This window comes from Odocoileus virginianus, chromosome 8, assembly GCF_023699985.2.
Source record: "Odocoileus virginianus isolate 20LAN1187 ecotype Illinois chromosome 8, Ovbor_1.2, whole genome shotgun sequence".
NCBI classification, from domain to species: Eukaryota; Metazoa; Chordata; class Mammalia; order Artiodactyla; family Cervidae; genus Odocoileus; species Odocoileus virginianus.
The window spans coordinates 56,688,962-56,702,861 of NC_069681.1; the positions used below are offsets into that span (position 1 = coordinate 56,688,962).

Genomic DNA, 13,900 nt, shown 5'->3' on the forward strand with positions numbered 1-13,900 from the left:
CAAAGTATACAAGGAGACAGGGCACAGATGCACTCTGAACATGACATCCTGGCACAGCAACTTCTTTTATGCCTCCTGAGCGTCCCAACAAGAAGACAAGGGAAAAGAGAGACCGGAAGCGGTGACTGGAAGCCGGCCCAGGTTCCGAGTCACTGCTTATCCATTTGTGTGCTCCTAGCATCTTAGTTACCCTTTCCGGAATTTCACCCTTTTCCTTACTTCTGGTGTCCACATCTTCTGCATTCCATAGAAACTACAGTTGAAATAGCTCTCTGCTTGAATCATTTCATCCTCCAAACCCTATGAAGCAGGTCTGACTACTGTTTCACAATAAAACTAAAGCCCAGAGTTCAGTCACTTTCTCATGGTTTCACTTAAGCAGCTTAAAAGCACATGTATATTTTATTCTTGGCCATCCACTGTCAAGAAGCTACCTTTTCTGTCTAAAATTAGGATGTGACAATATTTAATAGGGTTTCCCTGGTAGCTCAGCTGGTAAAGAATCCACCTGCAATCCACAAGACCTGAGTTCAATCCCTGGGTTGAGAAGATCCCCTGAAGGAGGAAATAGCAACCCACTCCAGTATTCTTGCCTGGAGAATTCCAGGGACAGAGGAACCTGACAGGCTACAGTCCATGGTGTCACAAAGAGCAGGACACGACTAAACACAGCACAATATTTAATAATATCTCAAACTTTTTTGGTACGTATTATATATATATATACAGTACTATGGGAAATACAAAGGTGAAAAAACAGGGTCTCAGCCCTTCAAGTTCCCACATGAGGATGGGAGCGGAAGTCAAGCAAAAATCATTATTTTAAAAGAGAATGACCCAGATAACCACGATGGTGTGGTCACTCACCTAGAGCCTGGACTCACACTCATCCTGGAGTGTGAAGTCAAGTGAACCATAGGAAGTTTAATATAGACAAAGATAGTGGAAGTGATGAAATTCCAGTTGAGCTATTTAAAATCCTAAAAGATGATGCTGTTAAAGTGCTGCACTTAATACATCACTAAACTTGGAAAACTCGGCAGTTGCCACAGGAGAGAGATAATTCAGTTTTCTTTTCAATCCCAAAGAAGAGCAATGCCAAAGAATGCTCAAATTATAATACAATTACACTCATTTCACATGCTAGTAAGGTTATGCTCAAAATCCTTCAAGCTAGGCTTCAGCAGTTTATGTACCAAGAACTTCCAGATGTACAAACTGGGTTCAGGAAAAGTAGAGGAACCACAGACCAAGTTGCCAACATTCACTGAATCATAGAAAAAGCAATGGAATTCCAAAAAACATCTACTTCTGTTTCATTAACTACATGAAGCCCTTTGACTGTGTGGATCACAACAAACTGTGGAAAATTCTTAAAGAGATGGGACTACCAGACCACTTTATTTGTCTCCTGAAAAACCTGTATGTGGGTCAGGAAGCAACAGTTAGAACCTTTCATGGAACAACAGATTGGTTCAAAATTGGGAAAGGAGTAAGACAAGGTTGTATATCATCACCCTATTTATTTATGTGCAGAGTACATCATGTGAAATGCTGGGCTGGATGAATTACAAGCTGGAATCAAGACTGCACAGAGAAATATCAACAGCCTGAAATATGCAGATAACATCAACCTAACTGCAGAAAGTGAAGAGGAACTAAAGAGCCTCTTGATGAGGATGAAAGAGGGGAGAGAAAAAGTTGGCTTAAAACTCAACATTCAAAAAACTGAGATCATGCAGGAGACATAAGATATGATGCGGGTCCGATTTTTTGGGTGGGAAAGATCCCCTGGAAGAGGATATGGCAACCCGCTCCAGTATTCTTGCCTGGAGATTCCCATGGACAGAGGAGCCGGGTGGGCTACAATCTATGGGGTTGCAAAGAGTCAGACACGACGGAAGTGACTGAGCACGCATGCACACTACTATATGTAAAAGAGATAACCAAGGAGGACATGCTATCGCACAGGGAACTATACTCAATATTTTGTAATAAACTATAAGGGGAAAGAATCTGAACTCCAATGGAACAGGCACACAGGAGAATAACATGTAGAAGGAAGAATTACTGCTGGAGAAAAAAAATCAATATTTCTTAGAATAAGGAATCCGAAGGAAAAAGAAGATTAAACGTCAAAATACAAGTTTGTAACCCTGATCCCACTCATAGGGACACCACACGCCCTTACTGACATCCTAAATTCCATTGACAAAGTCCCTGTTACCAGCCAAGCTTGCTCCTCACCTGCAACTCCTGACAAGGCATCTCTTCTCACCACTCAGGAGGGAGACAAAAATCTCACAAACTGCAGGGAATGGGTTTCTAAAGGTAGAAGTGAGCATAAACTAATGGAACAGGATTCAGGAAACCAAGGTACCTTCTCCGCATGGCACGTGGCCAGTTCGACACCCTCCAGAGACCCAAGTGCCCCTCCTTCCCTGGCAAGCAGAGGTCTCCGAAGAAAAGCAGAAGTAGTTAACACAAGACCTGAGGCTAGTGAAGGGGCAAGAGACACCCCGAGTCTCCCAGGGCAACAACTGAAAGCACCGCGCCCCAAGAGCTGGCAATTTAAGAAGGTGGGAAAAGCAAGAGTACAAGCCAAGAAGACAAGAAGCAAGATTGCTATTAAAGAGATGGGCAGAAACAATGAAATGGAAATCCTATCCCCTGCAAGCATACCAAAAATAGAAGTAAACAAAACCAAAATTGGTTCTTGGAAATGACCAATAAGATACACATACCACTAGGCAGTGTGGTGGAATTTTTCATTTTATTTGAAAAGGATAAACTACAATAACCAAAAGACAGACTAAAGTGGAGCGATAAACAAAAATCTAATATAATGTCAGCCTGTTTACTTTTTACCTCTCCCCACCAAAATGTGAGTAAGCCCCACAGGCTAGTGACTTCCACCTACTTTTTTTGTAGCTACGATGGTTTAGTCGCTAAGTTGTGTCTGAATCTTGGGACTCAATGGCCTGTAGCCCACCAGGCTCCTATGTCCACGGAATTTTCCAGGCAAGAACATTGGAGTGGGTTGCCATTTCCTTCTCCAGGGGATCTTCCCGACCCAGGGATCAAACTCGGGTCTCCTGCATTACACATGGTCTCCTGCATTGCAGGCAAATTCTTTTCTGACTGAGCCATCAGGAAAGCCCAGAAAGAATAAACTGAATCACATACACAATCCTGGGCATCCAAGCACTCTAAGTCACTTCAGTCATGTCCAACTCTTTGAGACTCTATGGAATGTAGCCCACCAGGCTCCTTTGTTCATGGGATTCCCCAGACAAGAATACTGGAGTGGGTTGACATGTCCTCCTCTAGAGGATCTTCCTGACCCAGGGATCAAACCTGCGTCTCTTACGTCTCCTGCACTGGCAGACAGGTTCTTTATGACTAGCAACCTGCTTGTTGCTATTTCCCATTAATTATGTCAGATGGAATATAGTCAGCGCTCAATAAACATTCTTTTTCAGGGAATACACAAAGTTTTTTAATGAGTATTATAAATTGGAAACTATTAATTACAATGTGAAAATCTAAAGAATCTGATAGATTCCTGAAATCTTATGAAATGCCAAAATAAAATGCAAGAAATGGATTTTTAATCAGTTCCTCCCTGAAATGTATCATTTCTTAAATGGTCCAAAATAGGACAGAAAAATGTATTAAAGGAACAAAATATAATGACCATGAAAAATTTAAGACAAAGTTGAAGCACACTAAAGCTTATTTTTTTTTTCCCATTTATTTTTATTAGTTGGAGGCTAATTACATTACATCATTACAGTAGTTTTTAAACGACACTATCAAGGTTACCTGTGGATGACAAAAACTTTAGTAATAATTTCTATCCTCAAACAACGGTGAACTCCTATGAACTGGATATTAATTTCACTTTTTCTTAAAATATAAAATTTAAAAAATTTTATGTGTGTGTGTATATATGTGTGTGTATGTGTGTGTGTGTGTGTGTGTGTATGTAATTATACCTGCCTACCAATACTATTTTAAATCATCAGAGGACAAGTTTGTTTTTCTCACAAAAGGTGATAAAAGAGGTATTTGAAACAACACATCGAATTTCCCTAATATATTTCTTTGGTGTAATATGCATATCATCAATTAATGCATTTCCCTCTCCTGATAATACACATTAACCTCATCACAGAGATGCTGGGGCATCCGTGGGTGATTCATGTCAATGTATGGCAAAAACCACCACAATACTGTAAAGAAATTATCCTCCAACTAAATTAATTACAAAAAATAACTTAAAAGAAGAGAGGAAAGCAAAAGAAGAATACTTCATGCCATTTAAAAATATATAAAATTCAAAATTTCATGTGCATAAGTAAGGTTTTATTGGAACAGTCATACTCATACATTTGTTTTATAACATATATAATGTTTATAGCATATAAACATGTTTATACAATTTATAAACATATATAGTGTTTATAGCTGTTTCTGCAATCTGAGTTGAGTAGTTGTTGGCAGAGATCATATGGTTTGCAAAGCCTAAAATATCTACCCTGTTTACCCTGTTTGGTGGTTGAAGGCAAGACTTGCAGCATTGGTTTCATATGGCTTAATTTCCAAAAAATCATTACAATGTCGAATGCAAATATACTCTACACTAAAAAAAAAAGGAGATGCTGGGTCATCAATAGTGAGCTGGTTTATACAAGAGGACAAGGCTAGGGAATCAAGAAGGATTTCAAATGTGAGCCAGGCTCACTCTTTCCTTTGACTCTTGGAGAATATTTCTAGGTAATTATACTACCAGACACAGTGTATTGCCTTTGAAATAGACCATACCCTCCTTTGAAATAGACTATACCCTCCTCACTCTGTTCCCCCAACAGCACCCAGAACATCAAGCTGCTTGCAATATGTGCTGCTCAATTTGCGATAACACTATCCCAACTCTAACTCCCAAACACACAGCTCTCTGTAGGGAAAGAAATAAGAAAAATAACAGCTAAGCATAAATTTTTAAGGACTAAGTGTAATTACAGGTTTTAAAAATTACACAATGCCAAAAAACATGGGGGGAGAGACTATACTCTAGAACAGAATTTCTTGACGCCCATACTACTGGCATCTGGGGACAAATAAACCTTTGGTGTGGGGGCTGACTTGTGGATTTAGGATGTTTAACAGCATCTCCATCCTCGACCCATTAGAAGTCAGTAGTATCCCCACCCCAGTGACAGCCAAAACTGTCTCCACACAGGGCCAGATGTCACCTGGTGGGCAAAATCACCCCCAGTTGAAAATCAATAATTCCAGAAGAATGGGGTTATCATTCTGGTCCCAAGTCGACACAGAGCGGTGTAATATTAAAGAGGGATGCCTGACTCCTTGGAATATTGCCTCAAGAAGGGGAAAAAAAAGAAGGACCCTGAAGTCTAATCTTCTGCATGCGGCAGTCCTCAGGCTGCCAATGTGCCAGACCTGAACTAAGCTTTCTCATAGCCAAAAGAATTGAGGTAACCTTTCCAAGAGCCACATATCTTACATCCAAATGAAAATTGTTGGCTAGGATTTCTCTCCACTGATTACAAATGTCCTATAGTCTACTAACCACAAGCTAAACATGGCATCTCTAAAACCATAACTATGACAACCACTTAGCATATGAAATCTGCCTGCATTTAATCCAAAGTCATAATTTGAGACAAAATGTTACAGTCCAGATTTTGAAATGCAAAAACATCTTTATGCACTGAAAAATGCTGAAGTTTAAAAACTTTTAAACCTACTGTACAGAGGAATAACTGCTCAGAATTGCTTAATAGATGGTCAAAAACATGATAAATATTAATAGTGCATCTACAGAAAGCCTAAGACAGTTTTAAATACAGTGGAGGTGGTAGCATATGAAATACATAGAGATAAGTGTGATAATTAAACATAAGGAATAAAGTTTCACTGAGGTGAATAAAATATGATATTTTCTGATCAAATATTACTAGAAAAAAATATAATCGGCTTCCATACAAGAATTGACGCTTTTAAACTGTGCTGTTGGAGAAGACTCTTGAAAGTCCCTCAGTCTGCAGGGAGATCAACCAGTCAATCCTAAAGGAAATTAATCCTGAATATTCACTTGAAGGACTCATGTTGAAGCTCTAATACTATGGTATCCTGATGCAAACAGCAGGCTCAACTGGAAAAGACACTGATGCTGGGAAAGACTGAAGGCAGGAGGAGAAGGGGACGACAGAGGACGAGTGGGTAAATGAAATCTATGCTGGTTAGTCTGTTTGCTCTCACTCCCACCTCGATCTATTCTCCTGCTTCCCCCAGTCTGATTACACCCACCTCCTGTCCCCCAGAACTCCATCATCTTGGCTACTGAGCCAACTGGTCTGATTGCATTTGTCCAATGGGATTATCAGATGAAGGAGACAAATGATAACAGAAGGATCAGGGTTATTTTTTTCCCTATTCCCTCCCACAGCCTCTCAAGAAGCTTCACAACTAAAATGCAAACATGCCTGCCCTCCTCAATGGCCCCAGATTTGTTTCAGTGATTTCTAGCAGCAATATTTCCTTCTCAAACCTTTTCATCCACCTTTGCTACCTTCTGTTTCTTGGCATCTTTAATTGGTTCCCCTACCTCTTCCTACACATTTGTAAGAACTTGCCTTCTTTAAAAGTTCTTCATTTGAATCATGGGAATTGTGATCTGTTTCCTACTAGAATCCTGATATACATTCCAAATTTCTTATTTGGAGAAAGTGTAGGATAGTGTACCAATGATGAAAATAAGAAGGGGGCATTTTTCATATTTAAAAAAAAACCGAGAGCCAGTGTTGTCTTATGATTCCACTACATTCACCATAAAGCGACCACTAGGGTTGCAAAGTAAAGGAAAAGTACAAAATGAATTTTAATGATTTGCTCATTTTAAGAGGGCTTCTCAGGTCATGCTAGTAGTAAAGAACCCACCTGCAAATTCAGGAGACTTAAGAGACTAGGGTTCAATCCCTGGGTTGAAAAGATCCCCTGGAGAAGGGCACAGCAACCCACTCCAGTATTCTTGCCTGGAGAATCCCATGGACAGAGGAGCCTGGCAAGCTACAGTCCATGGGGCGGCAAAGAGTCGGACACGACTGAAGCAACTTAGCACAAATGCACGCTAAGATCATTCTGCATTATATGATTAGTAAAATCTAACCTAAGTTTACATTTGAGTATAAAATAAACATCTCTAACATTCCTAATGTCAAGCTGTGAATTATTTATTGACTAATGATGCCAGAATTACAGGTCTAGATTCACTGAAATAACAGAAAACTATTTACTGGACTCTGTCATTAGAGACTTGAAGTACACTCCCTTTAACCACAAAATACCAGCACCATTACACACAGTTTCCAGTTGTACTGATGGCTTTCCCGCTCTTACTCAGCATTTCTTTCCTCCAGAAGTTACCCATCTAAGTCACCAAGTCTCAGGTCTCGTTCAGTAAGAATTTATAGTGCGTGTAAAGCACTCAATTTGTTCAACATTTTCTTCTTTCAAAAAAATTCTACTGCGCCATCACTACAGATCCAGGCACTGTGCTTGGTCCTACGTGGTGTGGCAACTCCTCTCAAGAAGCTTACCCCATGGTGCATTGCATGCTGACCATAATTAATGACACTGTGTTGTATATTTGAAAGTTGCTAACAGAGTAGATTTTTTAAAAAAGAATTCTTTTACAAGAATTTACAACTCCTTATTGAATTTGTTACAATACTGCTTCTGTTTTATGTTTTGGTTTTTTGGCCGCAAAGCACGTAGGATTTTAGCTCCCAGACCAGGGATCAAACCCACACCCCCTGCATTGGAAGGTGAAGTCTTAACCAACCACTGGGCCACCAGGGAAATAAATCCCTAAGTGAGTAGATCTTAAAAGTTCTCCTCACAAGAAAAAATAACCTGTACCTATGTGAGGTGATGGATGTTCACTAAACTTATTGTGTTGATCATTTCATAAAATATCCATATATCAAATTGTTGCATTGTGTATTTTAAACTAATACAGAGTTATGTTAATTATACCTCAATAAAACTGGGGAAAATAAAATAATTATTAAATCTATATTAGCTCGCAGCAAAAACAGACAACTAACTATAACAAGTGAAGGGCTGTTCTCATTTTGGGAAACAGTCACATGAGGTGTGTCACTGGAAGAAATTGTGGTGTTGCAGACAGGAAGACAGAAGCTAGAAAACCTTGCTCTTCCCTGGGCAGGTTACTCAAGCTCTCTGATCTTCAGTTCTCTTATTTGCAGAATGCAGTTGTTTGAAGTGACTAGAACCAAGTACTCAATATATGTCAACTTCCTTTTTTTCCCTTGAAGGGCCAAAGTTTTTCAGAGGTGAGTGAAAGAAGATGCATAAAAGCTGGGGCTGTGGAAGGCACTGATGGGGCTGTGATTATCTCTGAATTGACTGCTAGAAAGATGAAGCTTATAAACTATTACTGTTGCAGATAATGGAACACACAGCAGAAACTGCAACTCATCTATGGCTTTATTTTATCTTTCTTATGCGCATCTTCTTGGCCCACATTCACTACCCCTTTAATTGTGATTTAAATTTTGTCTCATTAGAGTGTATGTATAGGGTTTTTTTTAATTTATATAAACTGACATCTATTTTACTGGTATGAAATTCACCTAGGCAGGTTTCCGATTCAGGATGGTCGTGTCGAAGGACATGTGTTCATCTCCTCCTGCAAGAGTATCAAAGTCACAACTAGCTGTTGAACAACTATCGACAGGACATCAGTATAAGTAAGTGTCAGTCGCTCAGTCGTGTCTGACTCTTTGCGACCCCACGGACTGCAGCCCACCAGGCTCCTCTGTCCATGAGGTTTTCCAGGCAGGGATACTGGAGTGGGTTGCCACTTCCTTCTCCAGGGGATCTTCCCTGGGATTGAACCTGGGTCTCCTGCACTTCAGGCAGGTCCCTTTACTGACTGAGCTACAAGGGAAGGCCCAATGGAATCCACCAAAAACAAGAAACCCCACGTCCAAAGACAAAGAAGAAGCTGCAAGGAGATGGTAGGAGGCGTGCAATCGTGATAAAATCAAATCCCATACCCACCAGGTGGGCAACCCACTATCTGGAGAACAATAATACCAAAGAAGTTCTCCCACTGTTGTGAAGGTTCTGAACCTCATGTCAGGCCTCCCAGCTTGGGGATTTGGCAAAAGAACTGGGGATCCCCAGAGAAGGTGACTTTGAAGGTCAGTGGGCTTTGACTACAGGACTTCCATAGCACTGGGGTAAACAGAGGCTCCACTCTTGGCACAAACGGAACCTGTGTACACCAAGACCCAGGGGAAAGGAGCGGTGATCCCACAGGAGACGGAGCCAGACCTACTTGCCGGTGTGGAGGCTCTCCTGTGGAGGTATGGGGCAGCAAGGGCCCACCGCGGGGAGGACGGCACTGGCGGCAGCAGTCCCGGCAGGGGCCCTCGGCATAAGTCCACCTGGGGGTCACCATCAACCCTGCCACAGAGCCCGCAGTCCCCAGGGCTGGGTCCCCTCAGCTCAAACAACTAAGGGAGGGAGTGCAACCCCATCCATCAGCAGATGATTGGATTTTTAAAGTTTTACCGAGCATGGCCCAGCCCACCAGAGCAAGACCCAGTTTTTCCCACCACCAGTGCCTCCCATCAGGAAGCTTATCTGCAAGCCTCTTAGCCTCATCCACCAGAGGGCAGACAGGAGCAGCAAGAACCACAACCTCACAGAGGCTAGAACCAAAACCACATCACAGAAAGTTAACCAGGATGAAAAAACAGAGGATTTTGCCCCAGATGAAGTGACAAGATAAAAACCCAGAAAAAAAAAAAAAAAGCAAATGAAGTGGAGACAGAAAATGTTCCAGAAAAAAGAACTCAGAATAGTGATAGTGAAGATGACCCAGGATCTCAGAAAAAGAATGGAGGAAGTTCACCTAGGCAATCATTGCTATCTTCATTCAATCTATGTTTTTCTACTCTTTTATTCTATGATACACACAAAAATACACACACACGCACACAACTTCTGCTTGAACACAATGAAGTTGTTACACATTTCTCTCCATTGGCTCCCAAAACCTCACCAAAATGACACCACAGAAATTTAAGGCATTAATCCACAAAAACAAAGGGAATTCAAAGAGAGGCGGCAGTGGAGGGAAACTTTGAACCAACATTTGGACATGGAAACTAGCAGGGGTGATAATCGACCAAATAGAATGGAGGAAATCCCAACTGCAGGACATGCAAAGGGCACAGTGCAGAATCAAAGCAGGCAAGTTCTTCCAGAAAAAGACTCAGAGTCTGCAGGCAATAGGTCCTTTGGGTAGGGAGGGTAGAGAGGAACATGGCTCCACATATAGAAATTGACAGAAAATCTAGGCAGCAGTTAGATAGTGAGAAACTTTCAATTTAAAAGAGATCAAAGGAAGTGCTAATGCTAAAGAATCCCCAATGTGGGAGACTTAAGAAACTCGGGATGGATCCCTGAGTTGGTAAGATCCCCTGGAGGAGGAAATGGCAACCCACTCCAGTATTCTTGCTAAGAGAATCCCAGAAAAACACTGGGAATCTGGCAGGTTACAGTCCACGTGGTTGCAGAGTCGGACACGACTGAGCATCTGAGCACAAAACCGCATGGGAAAACTGCAAGAAGATGATAATGCAGGGAGTAAGGGGAATAAAACTATGACATAGCATCTTCAGAGAGCTAGGACACTAGACTGCAGCCATAATAAAGCAAAGCAATACAAGAAAGGAACAATCAGAAAATAAGCGTGACAGAGATTTCACTGTCAATCTCTTCTTCCTTAGTAATGAAATCCCCAAATTGTTGGAAGCAGTTATGTGTCCATCTACATTTTTAGACTCTTCTACAGATAAAGGTAACTAATAAAAAGCAGAAATATTTAGGTGAGCTTCCAAGAAAATTCTGTTTTATGACACTAGCAGAACTTCCTATGGGTCTTCTACATGATCTCCTTAAGGCACATCATAAACTTGTGCTCCAAAATGACCCACCCAAATGTAATTGTCCCCCAAATGCTCTAGTTGCATGAAGGATTTAACATCACATTGGCCATTACAAGCTCAGAGAGGGTGGCTGTACCTAAACTGAATGATGAAACCTTAATTTTAAGTGACTTGGTAATAATCAAGAAGCCAGAAACTCATCTGGAGTTTATTAGCCACGAAGATTCATTTCCTTACACAAAAAGAAGCACTGTAAATTACAGTGTGGTTGTCAACCACATTCTTTTACCAGAACAAGGGCCAAATTTCAAAAGTACCAGCTATTTGGCAAGTGATGCCTTTCAGGACTTACAAGCATTTTCCAAGTCTAAAAATGTTTGCAAATTGGCTTAAAAACAATTAGTTGCATAAAGTTATCATTTGAATATAACACCTAAAATACATTTCCTTTCTTCATGAAAACTATAAAAACTTCTCTTTTCTAAAATAGCTCATTAGGCTCCTTTTAGGAAGACATCAAAAAAATGTCTTTATTGGAAGGATCTTACAACTGAACACAGCAGAGAAGCAAAATTAATGACATGACTCAAAGACACACACACAAAACATAAGAAGTAAAGGATTAAAAAGATGAAGAACAAAGAATAATTGAAATAACAGTTAATGTATAGAGGTGGTGCCAATGATAAAGAACCTGCCTGCCAATGCAGGAGATACAAGAGACACGAGTTCTATCCCTGGGTTGGGAAGATTCCTTGGAGTAGGAAATAGCAACTATTGCAGTATCTTTGCCTGGACAATTCCATGCACAGAGGAGCCTGGAGAGCTATATCTATGGGATCGCAAAGAGTCAGGCATAACTGAGCATGCACTGGCCCCTGCCCCACTCCCACTTAATGTATAGAGACTTGAAAAAACAATTTATATGAAAAGAAGCTTAATGCAAGTAATCTACATAACGTACTCTCTGATCAAAACTAGAAGCTGAACATTGGGCAGTGTCTTCAAGAGCACAATTAATACAGAATTCTCTTTCTTAAACTTAAAAGGTCTCAGGCAAGTTGATTAGCCTTAGATTTATGCTGTAAGTCCACTGACAGGAAAGAATCAGAAGCAAAGAAGAGCTAAAATGTACAGAGTCCCTAGAAAGAAAAAGATGACAGAGTATCATCAAGAAACAGAATTTAGGGAACTCCCTGTGGTCCAGTGGCTGGGACTCCTCACTTTCACTGCCGAGGGCCTGGGTTCAATCCCTGGGTGGGGAACTGAGATCCCATGAGCTGTGCGGCACAGTGCAAAATAAAGGGTAAAACAAACAAACGAAAAAACCACAACTCATTACTTGTAAGGCATTTGTTCATTCTAACTTCAAGTCCTTATAAACAAAAGGATTTTTATCACAGCTTAAGAACACTATAGAAGGGACTTAATAAAGACTCAAATTTGAAAATCAAAGGTCAGAATACACAGCAAGTTATCTAAATGCATTGTGGGATTCACACACACAGGCATCCATGTGCTCACGTGCTCACACACATCTGTAAAAATTAGCCATTCTAGGAAAAAAACAAAAAAAAGATATCAATCAATCATCTAATTTTTAACTATATACACCTGTGCCTGTATGCGTGCACACTCACTCAGTCGCATCCATCTCTTTGTGACCCCATGGACGGTAGCCCACCAGACTCCTCTGTCCATGGGATTCTCCAGGCAAGAATACTGGAGTAAGTAGCCACTCCCTTCTCCAGGAGATCTTCCCGACCCAAGGATCAAACCTGTATCTCCTGCACTGGCAGGCAGATTCTTTACCGCTGTCACAGGAAAATAAGAACAAGGATACTTATCATCTGTCGAGTACCTACTTATCTTCGTTTCCGTTTTTTTTCCTAAATCTTATGCCACCTTGCAATCCTCATTTTACAGTAGTGAGAATTTAGTCCTAGGGATGCTATGCATCCTGTCTGTGGTCACACATTTTATCTGGACCTGGCACGTACGAGGTATGCCTGGGCAGTATTAGCCCAAACTCTGCTCCTCTCCTCACTACAGCAGGCTAAATGCCACAAAGGAACAAACCCAACATGCCGCAAATGCACACCTTCATGGCAACAATGTGCATCTCTAAAAGCTTAAAAAAGCTTTACTTCTTCTACTACTGTCTGTTTCTGATTAATATCACTTCTGAGAGTCACTAAATCAAAACTATTAAGATATATTTATTCTAAATACTATAAACAAAGTATCTTCACCAAATTACTATCGGCTCAAAACCCAGAGGGAAAAGAGAGATACTTTCCATTTAGGAAAGAGGAAATAAATTCAGAAGAAGATTTAAATGGCTTCCAGATGATCTCCAGCACATCAAGGGCACAGACTTCTAAAAGACAGCTGTGTACTTCAACTCTGGTACTTTATGGGGAGACCACGATGACGCCTTCAGACCTGCTGTCCTAGAGTGTACTCCCCTAAGTGTGAACGGTTTGTACCTCTGGTATACGTAAGCTGGGGGTAGGGGACAATTTTGCTAACACGAATGAAGAGAATACAGATTTCCTCGATAGCTCTTCCTACCTCTGCTCCCAGGCATGCCTGCCCCCAAACCAAGACCTTCCAGGAAGGCTTCCTGAAGCTTCATTTGGCTCCCACACTAACACGCTGAAGCTCTATTTTCAACAAGTAAGAGACTTCTCTTGCCAAATTCATCTTCTTTTCCCTTGATCACTTCTTTCAGTCCTGAACCCTGCTGCTAATTCTCTTCTTTCTATCTTTCATGGAACCAACACTTCCCTCAGGATGTCCAACACACTCCTGGTTTTCTGCCCAGCATTTTGACCACAACCTCTCTTTCCTCTTCCTTTCCTCTGAACAGAAGACATTTACTGCCA

At 41.0% G+C, this 13,900-nt stretch overlaps 1 protein-coding gene across 4 annotated transcripts in view; it reads right to left on the minus strand.

Annotated features, from left to right (window-relative positions):
- The window catches only part of LMO7 (LIM domain 7), a 211,163-nt gene that overhangs the window by 181,165 nt on the left and 16,098 nt on the right, over positions 1-13,900 (minus strand). The window lies entirely within an intron of this gene.